The sequence below is a fragment of the Amblyomma americanum genome, chromosome 7 (assembly GCF_052857255.1).
Source record: "Amblyomma americanum isolate KBUSLIRL-KWMA chromosome 7, ASM5285725v1, whole genome shotgun sequence".
NCBI classification, from domain to species: Eukaryota; Metazoa; Arthropoda; class Arachnida; order Ixodida; family Ixodidae; genus Amblyomma; species Amblyomma americanum.
In genome coordinates this window covers 162,321,316-162,337,658 of record NC_135503.1, presented here as the reverse complement: position 1 = coordinate 162,337,658, position 16,343 = coordinate 162,321,316, and the positions used below count along the sequence as shown (strand labels likewise).

The 16,343-nt window shown below is 48.3% G+C and overlaps 1 long non-coding RNA gene and 1 pseudogene across 1 annotated transcript in view; one reads left to right on the top strand and one right to left on the bottom strand.

Moving 5' to 3' along the window:
- Window positions 1-16,343, bottom strand: part of LOC144097561 (uncharacterized) — a 447,599-nt gene that overhangs the window by 294,348 nt on the left and 136,908 nt on the right. The window lies entirely within an intron of this gene.
- Window positions 12,647-16,343, top strand: part of LOC144096880 (uncharacterized) — a 36,671-nt pseudogene continuing 32,974 nt past the window's right edge.

Genomic DNA, 16,343 nt, shown 5'->3' with positions numbered 1-16,343 from the left:
TATCTATGTTTGCCCGTTTCGAGCGCTTCAGGCACTTTACGTTTGAGATGAATAATGTGGCGATTAATCCACGGATTATTTTTCTTTACAGATTTTTTTCTGTCTGGAATGAAATTCAACACAGAAAATTCACAGTGCTTCTTGAAAGTATCCCACAAAACTGAAACATCTTCACCCGAAAATCTGTCAAAAGCAATGTCTAAATAATCAAGTACTGATTCATCATTTGCACGTGAAAAGTCTTTTATATATTTAAGCAAATTTTTGCGCGGTTTATCACAAAAAGAAAATATTACAGAAACAAGTACCAGTCTGTGATCTGATATTCCATCCAATACGGAAGACATGTGCACAGAAAACAAGCGGCTGACAAATACTAAGTCTAAAACGGAATTGCACATTCCTCGCACCCTTGTTGGCTCAGTTACAACTTGTACAAGGTCTTGAGCAATCATTAGGTGTGAAATTATGTCTGCATTTTCAGAAGGTTCAAAAGATCCAGTACACCAATTCATATTTGGAATAGTAAAGTGTCCAGAAATAATGATTTTACTGTTCCTAAATGAATACATATGATCCTGCAATTTGCGCATATAATCAGGACCAGAATCTGGAGGCTTATAAAGCGCGCCCAGAATGAAAGTGTGACCAAAGTAATTAACGTTTAGGAATAAACTTTCATGGTTGTCTATTTGCTGCAAAACCTCACCTTTAATATCACGTTTTAATAGGATAGCGACGCCGCCGCCGCGGGAACTCCTATCACGCCTGAAGGCATGGTAAGAGGGAGGAAAAACGCAGTCGTCACTAACGCCAGAGTGAAGCCAAGTTTCAGTTATCACAACTATGTGGGGACTATGAGTGATCAGTAAGACTTCAAGCGATTCTGCTTTATTGACTATGCTCTGAGCATTGAGGTTAATAATTTTTAGGTGTCGATAGTTTGCAGAAATGCGAGCGGGTAGACAGTCAGAGTTCCGTGCAGGGTCCGAGGCGATTTTAGTACGGCTATTCGATGCGTCGTTCCAGACAAACGTTTCATTGTCAACAATCAGTCTATCGTGAACTAACCTCACTTTATGGCCGTCATCATTTTTCTTTCGAGCTGACTGCCAGAGTAACTTGCGTTTTCGTAATGTTTCCTGAGAGTAGTCGTTCTGAATGTAAATGCCAGTGCCTTTTAGTTTCCCTATGTTTTTAAACACGGCGTTCTTTTCATCAAGATCTTGGAAATGAACTAATATTGGCCTCTTTTTATTGGTTGATTTACCAAGTCTCAGGAAACGGTCTAGTGACGAAGCAGAGACATCAAGCTGCTTGTGAAATACTTCGTTAAGAACGGTTTGCTTAAAATCTTTTTTTGTTTCTTCCTCTTTTTCTGATACTCCATAAATCACTATGTTTGCGCGCCTGTTACGATCTTCCAAACCGACCAATTTTCGGTTTTGCATATGAAGAGACTGACGAGCAGAATTCAAGTGTTGCTCGACAGCTTTTTCTACTTGAATTAGACGATCAGACAGGGAAATGATAGCCGTATTAATCTTTTCATGCAGAATTTTCAGATCAGACACGTCCTGCTGTATGCACTTCTGGCTTTCCAAATTCTTATCAAAGACTACTTGCACATCAGGACCCGGGTTACTTTCAACATCTCCACACAAGAGGAGATCACAAACGCGTAGACACTCGTATGCTATACAAACAACACGCCGTGAGCTCGGCAGGACCAGCAAAAAGGGGTCGTCACTTCTGTAAGCATAACCGACAATGACCTGCATAAGCAAGAACGGAGGCATGCTTAGTGCGATGTTCCGGCGCGGTCCGCCGTGCCCACTGAAGATGAAGCTGTGCAGGCCTTCTTTTATAGCTGAAGCTCTTGTCGACGTCACATCTCGAGCGATACTGCCAGCAGGGGACTGATCGGGAGGTGATGCATCATATTCAGATGTCAAGCCCACAGGTGATATCGGTGAAAGACAGTCGATGCACGTGTGATTGCTGATACCGACGAAGCCGAGCAGAAAACCCTGCATAAGCACGAACGGAGGCATGCTTAGTGCGATGTTCCGGCGCGGTCCGCCGTGCCCACTCTAAATGAAATGTTGGCTTAAGTACGCCATGCTTGGATGGTCTTGAGCTATTAAGTTTTTTAAAAACCGGTTCATCTTTCTTTCTCTTCTGCCTCTTCTATCCGCCAGTATCTGGTTGTTTAGCATTGTTTGGGACACTGCTATTGGAACACAGACAGTGGTGTTATAGCTTATCAATGTTAACATGTTACATGATACAGTTAAACCGTGTGCAGAGAAAGGAGCCAAATGTTTCGGCTTATAAGCCACGTATTAGGGCCTGTGCGGCATTAATGGGCGTCCCAACATTCATGGTAGTCAGGGCGAGATTTACTGTACCTTCAAGAAATCTGGAGTGCTTGCAATGCACAACAAGCCGCAGAAGCGAATTCCTCGGGCTCTAAACTTTTCACAAATAGTGTACTTGCATTATGTGGCAGCGTGGGAAGACAAATGACAAACAGAAACAGCAACATGCCATTTCGCCACAGGAGTCATCACCCCACCGTATTTCTGGACTCTCCCGGGCTAGTCATAGTCTTTATCTTCTCGCATCTAGCTCGGACAGCTTCCTAGACAATGTCAGCACTGTCAATTTTTCTGTTTTGCAATGGTTTTCCCGTTCTGCCACATGAAGCAGTTGCTCGCATTTTTACACATCCTGCAGTAAGAAAAACATTTTCATTGCGAGTACGGATTTGGTGAACATTATAATTTTCAAACAAAAATTTACTTAGACGCTGGTCCTCACAAGTGTAATTATGTATGTATTCACGAAATTACCGGTCCATTAGTCTTATCAGGTGCCATCCGAACTTTTCTGCAATATTACTTCACTTCATCATGAAGTGAAGGTGATAAATGCCTATGGAACTATCAAGCAGAATGAATGTACTCTTGCTCCTTTGTCCTTTGGTCATGTGTTTTTTTCTTCGCTTTTAGTGCCGCCAGTCAAGGTGATACCAGGCTGACTCGTTCGGTGTGTTTGAGCAATAGTCATTATTTGTTTATTGGGTTGAACCGCAAGTGTGCATGTTTGCCTGTGTTTTCAGTCAAGTTTTTTATTGCTGTCTTCATAATTCTAAATTTTTTCCTATAAAAGGTATGCGTGCTGAACTTTATATTAGTGACAGGCCCCTTGAAATGGATAGCTAATATGTGCTTCTGTGCTCAGAAAATTCGTTAGAGCATAGATCTCCAAAATATGAGTGTACAGTTTTTTAGTGATGTTCTTTATTTGAATGTGTGCTGAAGTGAATGTATTTTATACTTTTTCTATGTTATCCTTGTCCCACGTGTTTCGGTGAAAAACACTTAAGTTAGAGTTTGGATACCTTTGATAGTTTACTGTATATTTATTGGGCTGCTTTAGAATGTCTGTTTAGTATTTTTTAATCTATTTGGTAGATCTACATCTTGATGTTAGCCACTGGGAATGAGACTCTGAGTTGAAGAAAATTGTATTGTCTGGTGCTAAAACTTTTTAGCAATTATTTTAGTACACTAGCTATGTGAAGTTTGGGAAACAAGTGCTGAATTCACGTCTGCATTATTTTTCACGGTTTGCTATTATATCGTTTTAATTTTAGGTGCTCATATCTAGCTCATCATATATCTAATACCTGTCGAAAAATTGCGGTTGGAATTGTTGTTTATTTACTTCTGTTTTAGAAAAATGTAAATTGTAATCTACAGCTCTGTCACTGTTTGTTTTTACTTTACGCAGAATCTTCAATTGAATAAGCTTGGCTTATTATACTTAAGCACCTTTTTAAAAGCTGTTGGGGTTAATATTTCCGTTAGGTGTGTAGCTTAGTAACTGACATTTGTGATAATTCAGTGCTATTTGTACAAGCGGTCTGTGTAATTCGGTGTTATCGAACATCCAGTGGAATGAACATACTTCGCGACATCGCATGCACAAATGAGCTTGTGAACATAGTGTTCTGAGGACGTGCTAACACCAATGTTCTTATAAAGGGGTTAAAAGTGCAGTCTTAGAGAGAGAATGGCGAACAAATTGACACAACTACCTTGCCCTATGTAGGTAAAATTCAAGAACTGTATTTTCATTACAAAAACTATAACCACTGAGCACAATCAATATACCTTGTTTTTGTGTGATTCTTACTACGAATCATTTTTGCTCTTATATTGCGAATTTGAAGACATATGGACTTGGGTAAAAATGGTATTCTATAAATATCTTTATAGCTCGAGTGGAGCAGGGCATTCGAAATTTTCTTTAAAAAGCTCCATTAAGGACAGTAAAAATAAGTGACAGTAATGAACGAATTTCTAGCATACAATATACATCAGTATTATATTTAAAAACTCGCAAGGGCAGAGAAAAAGCAAACATTATTTTTGCAATGTGGCGCTGCCTGCAGGTGGCTTCCTTGTGCACTGTTCAGGATCTTTAACTTCAGGGATTCGGTTTTTGTACGAGAGTGAAGAGACAGCAAATTTTAACGAGAATAACAAAAATTATGTGCTGAAAGAATTTGGTTCGTAGATCTATTACGATGGTCTTGTTTTCGCTTTCTTTTCCCGTCGTCCACCCAGCTGCGCTTTTCTTGCCCATTGCAGACCACCCCGTCAATATCCGCTCGGCTACCGCCGGAGCCATGGTTCGTGTATTTTTTACAGAGGTGCCTTATACGCAGCCTAGTCAGATCAAAGATGTTCCGTTCCACCGCCGTCGCTGGTTTCGTTGTGTTTCCGCGGAGGGCGTCGATACGCTGCGACGTCGTGTGTATGCTTGGGGTCGCGATCTTGCCACACAGGCATCAAGGAGAAGGAGGTGATGACAGCGGTCCGATGCATTTTTCTGTCCAGCTATTTTGCCCTGTTCCTTACAGTAATACTGCGTAACGTTACGGACGGAACGGTGCTAGTAGGTATGTATCACCTTTGAGATTCGACTGGGCTTTGTTCTTGATTACAAAGCGCATTCTAACCTAAATGATGTGATATAATGAGCTAGCACAGTTCCGCCCATATCTTTAGCAGGTCTAGTAGCGTTGTAAGAAAGAGCGAAAATGCCTAAAGAAAAACTGACCGCTATCATCACCTCCTCCTACTGGATGCCGGCGCTGCGAAACATTGGCGCCTGCATACACACGACGCCGCAGCCTCCGCTCAGCGTACCGCCGCAATTGGAACAGAATCAGAATCAGAACGTTTATTCACGCAGAAATTGATACACAAAATGCTGTGTAGTCATCTGGATCCTTAGCCGCTATGGCTAGTGATGGATCCATTACAAGCATTGTCAGAGTTAAACAATCACTATATGGAGCATTGCTATGAGCAACAACACGTGTTTAGCTTGGTGCATCAGATTGCTTGTTAAGGTAGTGGCGTTTTAGTTTAGAAACAAAGTTGGACGTGTATTTCATGTAACACGGCACGGTATTCCATATTTTAGCCCCGATAAAAGAAATTGAGCGCCGCCCGTATATGTTGTGAGCTATGGGTAAATTAAAATTATTGTGCTGTGCCTGCCTAGTGTCACGTTTGGGAGAGATGAATATGGAAGAAGGATGTGGAGAGTTCGTGCTAATTATCTGGCGGACTAAAATGGCCGTTTTGTACTCACGTACATTGGTGAAGGGCATTATGTTTAATTCATCAAAAAGAGGTTTGGATGGTATTGCTCTCGGTGCATATGATATTATTCTGACAGCCCTTTTCTGGAGAGTGCTAACTTTTGCTAAGTAAGATGCGAAGGTGAAACCCCAGGATTCAATGCAGTATATTAAATGGTTATGGAAAACGCTGAAATATATCATTCGTAGTGTGTTCTTGTCAAAATGTTTTTGTGCTTTAATTAGTGCATAGCACCCAGAGGTTAACTTTTTGCATAAGTTTTCTATATGAGGTGCCCAGTGTAGATTCTCATCAAGAGTTACTCCTAAATATTTGTAGCTTTGAACCCGTTCAATTGGTAATCCATCGAGATGCAGACTACATTCTACGGGGGTAGATTTACGACGGGAGGTGAAAGCAATGAACTTTGTTTTTTTAACATTTATCGCTAGTTTGTTAGTGCTAAACCAATTTGCTGCTTTTTGGAGGCTATCATTTGCAAGTGATTCAGCCTTTTCTGCCGACTGATGAGGTATTAGTAGAGCTGTGTCATCTGCGTACATGACTGCTTGTCCATGCTCAATGAAACGAGGAAAATCATTTATAAAGAGGGAAAAAAGCAGGGGGCCAAGTACTGACCCTTGCGGAACTCCTGTCCTAACTTCCCCCATTGAAGATCTTTGATCTGAGATTTGCACGAATTGCTCCGCATTTTTTGGGCGTAAATCGACACCAAATCTGCACTCCTTGCAAATCGCAAGTGCACCGTATTCTTTGTTTCAATCAACTCCAATTCTACTCCTGATGAAATCCAACGGTGTATTTCGATCCTCGATTACAGAGGACACTAGAGCACTAGCCATTTTACACCTTTCTGGGTTGATTGTATTTAGTGGCAGCGTCGATTCAAATGAGCCTGCAAATCATTCGACGTGATTCGGCAAATCGTTCGTGATGAACTCTTTCGGCATCAAGTTCTTGTGCGCCGCGTTGAAGTCCCGTATGACAGCTGTTCCCTGCAGGCAGCTCAGGTACATGACTACTCTCTTTGGAGTTGTACCATCACAACCGTCCCCGTGAACCTCGTAACGACTCCCGCGACCCTGCTCTGGTTACACATTCCTACTACATCGCACCACCTCTCCCGCAACGCCACCAGGGACTAAACTTTGATGGCCGCTTCGACCCTGTCTACAACGACTATTATCCCAAACGTACTCGCGACCCACCAGTGTGTTACCGCTGCCGTATGCTCGGACACGTATCCCAGGTCAGCCGCCGCCAGGGCCAGCCATCACGCTACCAGCGCCAATAGCCGAACCGTCCGCCTAGTTACAATGCAGACGTTCGTGACCTGACATGCACATCTCCTCAGGGCTTGTACCGCAACGCACCACACCGTAACGGCTCTCCAGTCTCTGACCGGAGCCTGACTCTCCCCGCTCACTGCTCCCGCCCATCGCCTTCTCCGCGCCGTCCTTCACTGCCACCGGGAAACTAGCGAGTACGGCCGGCGAAGGTGCGGTCGTCATCGACAGTGCCAATTCCTCTGCCCACCGTTACGGTAAAGAGGCACCTAGAAATCTTAATGGACGGTGCTTGCGCTTTGGCCTTAATAGATACTAGTGCAACAGTGTCTGTGGTAAGCTTAGATTTCAACAACCGCTTCGGTCTTAAAATAATGCACGCTTGAGATAGTGTTGTCATATTTCGTGGTGTAGGGTGCAATTCATTGGTTCCGCTTCGTAATTCCTAAGTAAATGTAGCGATCACTCGCCACGTGCTAAGAACTGAATTCATAATTCTTCGTCACTCTACGCACGAATTATCCTGGGTGTTGACGTTTTACAACAGTGCGGCACCACTCTTGACTTCAGCATTCGCCGAATATCATTAAGCCCTAGTCTTCTGTCGCCCCTCATAGAGGGCTCGCCCCGAGATCTCAAGGCGCATTATGCCTCCGATGGTACCGTCGTAGCGATGTCTGCCATCTTCGTCCCACTTGTCTCCTCGAGCGCTGACTGTCCTTCCTGCGACACCCTGTGTGGAACTCGCTTCACTTGCCTGACCGACGAAGAGTGTACTGGTCCCCCGTAGCGTCGTTCGAGTGAACGAGGTCCGTGCCACGCTTTGGACTGTTAGCCAGTTTAACGAGTCTGCCGTACTACCGCGTGGTTACAAACTCGCCGGCTTTAAAGAACACCTTTCTGTGCCTACTGCCGCGCTCAGTGACAGTGTTGCTCGTCGAACTAGATGGCGCGACCTGAGCGACTCTGAATTTAGTGCATGATCAATAAACTCTATCTGCCAAAGACAGTCGTCTATTTTGTATTGATGGAAGTTCTTCCGAGGCACGTGGGCGTGTTCGCCTTCGCTGGAGATCAACAGTCGCCGATTACACCTTCCTTAGCTCACCTCGTGATCAATAAATACTTCATCAACACACATATTCGACAGGATCCGTACCGCGTCTCAGCCTCAGAACGTAATACATTTGATGAAGACATCCACTACGTGCTGCAACAAGAAATTATCCACGAATCAAGCCCAAGGGCAGCCCCTGTGATCCTTGAAAAATGAAATATGGCACGTTGTTATTACAGCGAAAGTTTTACTGGCCGCGAACTTGCGATTTCGCTGTGGCGGGGCTCCGAGGAGGCACAGGGACATATCTTGAGCCGTTGCCTAGCAACCGCCGCAGCTGGGCGGACACCGCGTGCTCGCCGCGCCATCTGGCATGACGTCACACCGCGCCTCGCCGCCGTCTGGTATGACGTCACACCGCTTTCCTCTTCGTTGCGCTCGCCTCCGCTCGCTTCGCCAGCTGTGCCGCATGCCTTCTAAGATATAACATGTCGGAGGATTGAGAAGGACAGCTCGACTTCGCCGCAACCACAGCTATGGCGGCAATATGGACGGCGACTAGTGTGCTAAGCAGAAGGAGGCCTGGAATCGGCATCGGAACGAGATGAAGAGCAAACGAATCACCCAGGAGATAGAGAAACAGCGCGCCCAACGACTGGCTAAACGCCGTGAATATGACGCCGCGAGACGGGCACGTCTAACGTCCAATGGCTCGACCGCTAGCAGCTGCGACAGCAGCCGGAGGAGAGACCTGAGTCCTGCTTCACTGAAGACGGCCCGTGATGAACGATGGAATGCGACCAAGAGACTTCAGCGGGCTCAAGAAACCGAAGAACAACGTGCCGTTAGCCTAGAGAATAGGCGTGAGAGTGACGCGACCCCTTCAATCCTTGGATAGCCGCGGTGCTGAAATCAAACATGGACCTACAGGTCATACTGGACGTATATACCTTTGCTTCATACGTTGTGGAATATGTGAACAAAGCCAACCGGGGAGCACCACACTTGCTTTCGCTACGTATATCCTGGCATTGCTTAGCTAAGCCACTGCAATTTTTTTTGTGTTGACTACAGCCGCCTTAACACTGTCCAAAGACGGATGTTTACCCGCTCTCGCGTGTTCATGATTCCATTGACTACCTCCAGTCAGCTTCCTATTTTTCCCTTGTTTGTATACTATCCGGATACTGGCGGAACCTTAAGCACTTAAAAAACTAAGAGCAGACGGCGTTCCTTGCCCCAGACGGGCTTTATAAATTAAATGTGATGCCATTCTCCCTGTCTAATGCTCCTATTACTTTTGAAATATTTATGGATCATCTTTTGCGCGGACTGAAGTAGCAAGTTTTCATGTGTTATCTGGTTGATGTTATTTTCGGGAGGACCTTTGTGCAAGATAACAGCCGCTTTGCCTTTGTCCTTCAGTGCCCAGAAAAAAAGTAGTTGTGCAGAATCCTCATAGGTGCCGCTTCGGGAAATGAAAAATCGGGCTTGGTCATCTCGTTGGTAAGAATGGCGTTGTCACCACTTCGCGCACTTTTGCGTGTGCTCCCAGACACCCTTAGAGCGCGGGGGGGTAGCGGTCTCGGTCACAAAGGAGATGTTCTCGACTCAGTGTGGCAAGCTCCGGCGGAGACCAGCTACCAAGTGGCAAGGGGGTTGGTTGTTTGGTGCCCAGATTTCGCCGGTCGCAAGCCAGATAATGGGTTGGAGCCAAAGGTTCACAAAACCAAACAAATTTATACAGCAAAAAGACGATACAGAGATTTCACAATCACTCGTACGAGCACATACAAAGTGATTCATAAATACCGTGCAACGCGTGCAAAGTAACACTTGAGAGAGATAACAATTCAACAAAATCTTTGCACCTGAAGTGCACTAACACAGAGAGAGACAAATAACCATAACACAATTTGTCCACCGGGCACTGCGACAGTACGACGACCTGAGGAGCACGATGGGGCCGATCCGCAGGCTGGCGCAAGTTGCCTCGCTGGTCCTTGGCTGGTCGAGTGGTGTTCTCCCGGGCGTCGAGCGGGCGCGCTTCTCGGAAGCTTAAGTGGCGGCTCGGGCGAACAGAGAGCGGTTGAAGCCCCTCATTTATAGGCGCAGTCCGCGTCTGTTCTTCGCGCCAGTGCAGGCGCGCACATACACGCAGGTTCAACTGCACAAACTCCTTCCCATTCTTGCGCCGGGCTCGCGACCCCATTGCTCGAGCGCGGAAACCACCTTCTAGAACAATCTAGGTCATTCGCGGCAACGCTGAGTAATCGGCGCAGGAGCGAAGCGGGGAGAGTATCACTTTGGCGCGGTCAAGGTTACCCCCTTTCTGTCGACAACGAGCAAAAACTTCTCCAACATTCGAGAAAAATCGACACTGCGCCCGGCCGTGCCCCCCGCGGCGCCGCACCGGCGAGCTGAGTTGCAGCAGAGTGGAAAGCTACGCTGTCTCCGGGGGTCCTTCCCCGCTGTTTTTTTTGTTTTATTTTACCGCGCGCGGGCGCGATTGCTTAGGCGCAGCGCCGGTTTTTTTTTTCTTAAATGCGCCGAATTTTGTGACAGGCGTTAGGCCCAATCATTAGAAGATTGAAGCTCTCAACTGTGCCAACGAGCCCAACCCTTTGAAAGAACTCAGGACTTTCTTGTGAATTGGCTCTTTCGGCGCTCCATACCCAACTCTGCTCATTTAGCCTACCCTCTCGCATGTATTTTCCAGAAAGACATTGATTTTTGAAGTGGACTGCCAAATGTGATTCTGCGTTTCGCCAACCCAAGTTTCTTAATATCTCGCGGCCCATACTACGTCTGTTCTGCTCGACAGCTGAATCTGAACTTCACACTAACGCCAGTAGTAGTGGCGTGGGTTCTGTGCTCATACGACACTCCGGGAATGAACACGTTGTCGCTTACGCCAGCCGCACCCTCAGCAAGTAAGAAGGAAATTACACCGTGACCGAGCACGACTGCCTCGCTGTTTATTTCAGCGTACTGCAGTTTCGTTCCTGCCCTTACGGTCTCGCCTTTAGAATCATCACCGACCGCCATCCTCTTTGCTGGCTTTTGAATCTGAGCGACCCTTGCGGCCGGTTACCTGGTAGTATTTACGCGTTGAGCAGTTCAGCTTTGGAGTGTCACACAAAAGTGGCCGCCAGCACGCTGACGCTGACTGATTCTCGTGGATGCCACTCGCGACTACTCATCGCTTTGAAGAATACTTTGGCGACTATATTGCTGCCGTGTATTTACAGTTTCCGGATCTTAACACTGAATATTCTCCTAATCAAAACTATGAAACCGTAATAAGAATCGACCATTTTTGTGTGAGGTGGTCAGATGATCGAAATACGATGACACATGTGCACGCAAAACAAGTAAATAAACTGCGAGAACTACCGAAAAAGGCGTCATTGGAGGCAATACAAATGATATGCATAGTGGTGTAGTCGAAACAAGCGACTTATCGCCCTAGGGATCGAACAAAACATCGCATCAAGAACCGCGGTTCTTACAGTACATGTAAAAACGGCCCCACGCACGTTTACCTCTGTCATATCATTTCTCTGTCGTCTGCTAGTTGACCGCCCGCTGCCGGCAAAAAATCATCCTGGTGATACTGGCTGCCTGCTGGCAGTTTACAACTACCCAGCCAGAAAACATGACCGCGATCTGGGCACCCACCGGAAGTGTCCGGAGCGGCCGAGAATGTTGAGCGCCAGGATCAGCGCTCTGCCAACCCGCGAGCAGCCAGAGGCACGTGAGTAATAGAAGAGGCAGTGTGAGTGTTAGGCAGAGAGCGGAAAGGAGAGAAGCGTAGCGGCGACCCCATCTTTACTGAGACTGGAAGCGACGCGTGGATGCAAAGGGGAGAAATGAGAGCTGCGCAAGTGGACGCAGAGCCAAAACTTGTGTTGCGTTCCAGACACGTAGAGCATTGTTCCCTACAATTTCTGGAGAGATCTGTGAGAACTTAAGCTGTACTAGAGACGCGATTTCAGCGCAGAGTGAAGTAAAGGCCAGACGTACGTCTGGTGCCGTCATCTTGGCTGGCGTTCTTTCAAGGCGCATATAACAAGGCGAAATGAAGAAACGACATCCCGGAAAAGAGATAGCTGCGTCCAGAAAAGAAGGAAAGCAGATGAAGCAAGCAGCAACAGCAATATGCGCGAAAAGTAACAACAAAGTGCAATGAGAAACAAAGAATTGAAAGCAAAGCTTGTGTGTGAAGCGCAAGACGAAATTTAAGAAGCGTAACCTAAGCAGTGGAGTGTTAAATGTTTTAGAAACGTTTCACGCCCTGGTATTCCTGTCAGAGCGACCATCGGGCGCTTCGTAATTTTTGTTTAAAAAAATCGAAGTAAAAATTTTAACAGTAAGTGTACTAGCCCTATGCCTCAGATTGGCAATGCATTCTTACCGACACGACAGTGTTGACGATCGCATGTCAGGGTGCATGTGATTTTGGGAGTCCTGAAGGAGAAAACAGCGGTCGTGCTCCTACATGCCCTTAATGTGGCGCGATACTCTGAGGACGAGGGGCGGGACCGCAGCTTTCACGTGCTAACGTTTCGTTATGGTATTTAAAATTGTTTCTCCCGATGTTTTGGATATGAAGGCCAATGACCCGGAGTGTCGACGTCCGTGATGAGTCGATCGCCCACAGGAATGGTTATGGGCTTGGTGAGAAAGTTATGGCTGTTTGGACGGAGGATGAGGAGCTCAGACTTCTCAGGTAAGGACAAGATTCCTATGGTTCGGTCAGGCTCTCGTGTGAATGTGGCAGCGGTTTGTAGTGTGCCCTCTATGTCACCATCACTTCCGTGGGTGGCCGACAGCGTGATGAGATCGGCATAGAGGATGTTTGGGAGGTATGGTATTGCAGTGAGCTTATAGGCGAGGATGAGAATGGTCGCGTAGAGAAAGAAAGGGGAGAGGACGGAGCGCTGTGGGGTTCGCGCTATACTGGAGGAGTTAGGAGGTGATGCATGCAGGCAAAAGTGAATCTCAGCAGTGCGGTTGGTAAGAAAGGCTCCTATATAGGTGCATGCATGTACACTTATATGAAGTGAGGAGATCACCCTCAGATTTCTTGACTGTCAACGCGATCACAGCCTTTGATAAATTTAAAGCCAATACGGCCTTTGTGTGGCCTGGAATGTCCTGGTCAAAGCTGTCGGCTGTGAGCTGCAGCATGGCGTACTGCGCAAACAAGCGGGGACGGAAGCCCACCATGCTGTGAGTGTAAAGGTTGTTTTCCATCTTGTGTTGCGTGAGTACCTCCAGCACGACGTGTTCAAAAAGTTTCTCGAGACACGAAGTGACAGAGATTGGGAGGAGGTTGGTTAGTGATTGGTATGTTTGGTTTAGGGATAAATATAATCTTGGTGTGGTGCCAAGACTGGGGAGGTTGCCCTCCACCCAGCATTTGCTGAAGCATTTAGTAATCTGGGTGATCGATTGATCAATAAGGTTGCGGAGCATTGAGCGAGAGAAAAACCACTTTAATGAAAAACAAGTCAATGAACGCCAGCAGAGCTATCCCTCTCCCCATCGCCCCTAGCCGTCGGCCGGAGTCCCTTGGGACACAGCAGAAGCAACGGCTTTACTGCTGACGTCCATAGAGTTTTAAATTTTTTAACACCATGAGATCAAGACGTGCAGATGGCCAGGAGGACCGCTCTGACTCCTCTGGAGTGTGGTTCACATTTATTGTAGGTCCCTGTAGCCGCGGCTGGTGAGCCTGCGGAGCGGGCTGTCGACGTTACTGGTCAGGCCGGTTGCTGAATGTGTTCTGTGTTGCGCGAGCGAGGCCGCGCTCCCAGATTCATCTTCATCAGCGCCGCTGGCGATGCAAGCGCCGAACAGGCGGCCACCGCCCTAGTGCGAAGGGCGATAAAAGAAAAACAAAACGCTATCTACAAGGTTCTTCATGGCAGCGAAGTTCGGCTCAGAGTCCGCGAAAGTCGTCGGGCGGGAGAAACGAGCTCGAGTGGTCGAGCCTGGCTGCTTCGCAAAGGGCGAGAGGAGCCAAAAGATGAGGATGATGACGCAAGGAATAGGCGGGAAAAGTCATCGAAGAACTGGAGGTGAGCTGGGCGTGCTCCAGTCGTAAGGCCTACTGGCGGGGCCGGCAGTTGGGTTTAAGTGGGCAGGGAAACGCCTATACAGAAAGTGCAGCCGCGTGGGGATTTACAGGAGATGTGCGATGTGCGCGGGCGAAGGGGATGGCGTGGGGAAACCGCAGCCGTAGGAGTGAACGCGATGCCTCGGCAGCTGGCCACGGCGAAACGACTGCGGACGTCAAACGGTTTGAGGTCTGCTGCGTGGGGGGCACGGGCTGCTTTGTTAAGAAGTAGTCGATGCGGGCGACGGGGTGTACCGTTGTCTGCAAAAGCGAGCCCACTGTGGCGTTGGGACCGCTTGCTGGGAACAGAGGCCACACGTCCGGGATATAGGGGTCGGAATGGGAAGGAAGCAGAAGGGCTGAGGCCAATGTCGGTGCTGGGTAGGGCACGCTGTTTAAGCGTCGCAAGAATGGCACCTCCTTAGATGGCTGTCTTGTCTGTCGCGGAGGCACAGTCACTTGTGAGGGCGCCAGATTGGCAGGGATTCGTGGGACGTGGTTCTGGTGGTGCGTGATGCGCGACAAGGCTGTGGTGCGGATTTTATGCGCGCCTGGCGACAAGAAGGACCGATGGGGTTGGGCTTGAGATAGCAGGCGAGCATGTGATTAGAAGCGAGTTGAAGCCCGGGTCGAGAGAGAGCTCTTCTGGTGATGGTTCAAGGGCAGGCACCTCAGCTGGCAAGCAGGGCTGGGCAAGAGGCGCCGTGGGACGGGAGCTCACAGGTGGATGGCCGTGCGTAGGAGCCGGTGTAGCAAACTTGGGAGAGGCCGGGGTGGGCAGCGGCTCCGGTGTAGTAGCTCGCAGAGGGAAGACGAAGACCTAGTGGGTGGCTACGTGTCTGCTTCTAGCTCTGTGTTTTCGCTTTCCGCTGTTTTCTCGCGTGTGGCGTGGGTCGGACAGTGCCCTCTGTGAGACCGAATGCTGACGACGACCCTCCGGAGAAATTGCCGGCAAGGTGGGCGCATTCTCAAGTGATGAAACCCAATCGGAACCCTCAAGGGCAAGCTAGGCTTTGCTCGGCGCTGTCGAGCGAGGCCGCGCTACGCGTCTACATGGATTCTGCGTTGTCGTTGTCGCCAAGAGCTACGCGGATACCCGCTGTGTTGCCACCCGACGCAGCCTCCACGTCAACGCAATCGTCAGCGCCTCCGGGCCTCCAGCCTGCGCCGTCTTCCGATGCAACGACTTTGGCCTGTGACATGGGCTGCTCCACCGCCTGCGTGCCTGTGACACTCCCTCAAGAAACTGTACCCGTCGCGCCGGTTCAGTATTCCCACCAAGGGCCGTCACCAGCGTCTGAGCCTCCTCCTCAGATGCCCCCCGTGAGTCAAGGCTCTCTTCCGCCTGCTGCGAACTCGTTCCGCGTTACCTTCAAGCCTACATTCCGCCTTGATATGACTGCCATGCCTGTCTGGAATATTCAAGCCACAATTGACCACGCTCTTGTCTTTTCCAAGTACTGCGGGTTTGTCATCCATCGCCCATCGAACACCATCATGGTTAACTTGCCATCCTTGATGGACGCCCAGAAAATGTGCGCAGTTACGCGGATCCCCCTGGATGACAGCAAGCATGTCTCGGCGCAAATATATTTTGCATCTGGTCCTTACACCCTCCGCTGCATGGTTTATCATGTCGACAGCACGAGCCCTCGCGAGGAGGTGCGCGCAAATATTCGCTGCTCAATTCACGTAGTACTGCAAGCACGGCTTATGGGGCGCCGGGGCTCATACCTGCTCATCCTGCAAGGCCCGTTGACTCTCCCGAAGTACCTTACCTTCTACGGTGCGATCGTCAAACAGCCCTTCCGACCTCGTCGTATTTTTTGTTATCACTACCACAAAGAAGGACATATGCAAAGTACCTGGCCTTAACCAGCAGCTGTGGCCGACATGAATGAACCAACGAATAAACTAACAGTTCCGTGTGCCCTGTGCAAATCGCCGGACCATGACATTCGCTCCCTCGCTTGTCCAGAGAAGAAGCAAGCGAAGAAGATTCACAAGTCGCCTGCAAAAATGTATATTCCTACAAGTAATCGCTTTGAAGCTCTCGCATGTGACGACAGCGACTTCCTTGAACATCCTTTATCTGAGCCCGCTGCTCACCATACGTCTCCTCACCAGCGTACATATGCACAAGCGGCTCACCTTCCCGGATCAAATGGTACGCCGAAGCTTCCAGTGCATCC